We start from the raw sequence: 1,359 nt of genomic DNA on the forward strand, positions 1-1,359 counted from the left end.
AATAAAATAAAAATAATCATCAATACCAGTCCTATGAAGGAATTGCCTCAAGAAATTGAGTAAGTCAGGAAATGATAGAAAGATGTTTTGAATCTTTGCCATTCTGTACCCCAGATTCAGAGACAAGGTTTCTTGTTTTGTTTAGTAAGAAAACAGGCTGCTGTTTCTCTATACTTGTATATTTTAATTTGTAAAATAGTTTATGTGATATTTTCATACATGATTGCACATCCCTAATAGATTCATAAGGCCACACTCAAAAGTGGTAGTTCTGTGTAGTTTGATACGACACACCCATAATCTTTTTGGAGGAAATGTTCATATTCTAATTTTATGTTGATTCTTTTAGTTCAGGGGTAAAAATAATCAGGCAAAAGGATTATCAAATAAGTCACACAGGGAAAAATTAATAATGGGAATTATATACTGCAATCTGTCCTACAAGCATGTAACTTTGAGGAAAATTTTGCTCTCAGAAAGAGAAGAAGATTAAAACATGTATAAAGATGAGTACAGAATATGTAAAAAAGTGCAAAAGAATATATGGGAAAAATAATCAGCATCCAATGTCCAGAAAAGAAAATGATGAAATAGCATAAGTAAGGAAAGAAAAGGGAAAAAAGAAATGGAAAGAGAAAAGACAAAGAAGAAAAGTCTGTCTCTTAAAAAAAAACGAACAAATACATTTGTAAATGGGAGAGGTTGCTTGGCAATTTCAACATTTTTAGAAAGATAAGACTTTATTAAAAGAGAAATGCAAAGCCACCCAAAGTGCAAGCTGTTTATAGAAATAATGAAAAATAAAAGGAGAAAAAGATAAGACAAAGCACAGAAGAAATATGGTTAATATAGTAATGCTTGCAAATAAACAAGCTATAATAGAATTACAAGTCACACCCTTAAAGCCCAAAAATTTGATACTGTAGCAAATAAAAATGGAAGACAGTTCTTGTTTCTGCAGCACATATACTGAAACTGGAACGATACAGAGAAGATTGGCATGGCCTCTGCTTAAGGATGACACACCAATTCATGGAGTGTTCCATATTAAAAAGAGAAAGAGAGAGAGAGAGAGAGAGAGAGAAATGGAAGACAAACAAAAGTTCTCTCAAAATTCAGAAGAAAAGCTTTCAAAATGATGAAGGAGAATTTAACACCTGTTGAAATATTGGAGACTCCAAAATGTGAAAGATTATTTTTACCCCAGGAGAAAAATAGCGTTAATTTTTAATGCAATGATATTGAGATATATTCACATACCATATACTCATCCTAAGTGTACAACCAATGACTCACAGTATCATAATATATTTGTGCACTCATCACCACAATCAATTTTAGAACATTTTCAATACTCCA

At 31.6% G+C, this 1,359-nt stretch overlaps 1 non-coding gene across 1 annotated transcript; it reads left to right on the top strand.

Annotated features, from left to right (window-relative positions):
* The first annotated feature begins 945 nt into the window (after positions 1-945).
* On the top strand, positions 946-1,052 carry LOC143642997 (U6 spliceosomal RNA). The gene has a single exon (XR_013156052.1). It is a non-coding gene; the product is annotated as a U6 spliceosomal RNA (small nuclear RNA).
* Positions 1,053-1,359: the final 307 nt, after the last annotated feature.

The sequence above is a fragment of the Tamandua tetradactyla genome, chromosome 7 (assembly GCF_023851605.1).
Source record: "Tamandua tetradactyla isolate mTamTet1 chromosome 7, mTamTet1.pri, whole genome shotgun sequence".
In the NCBI taxonomy this organism is placed as follows: domain Eukaryota; kingdom Metazoa; phylum Chordata; class Mammalia; order Pilosa; family Myrmecophagidae; genus Tamandua; species Tamandua tetradactyla.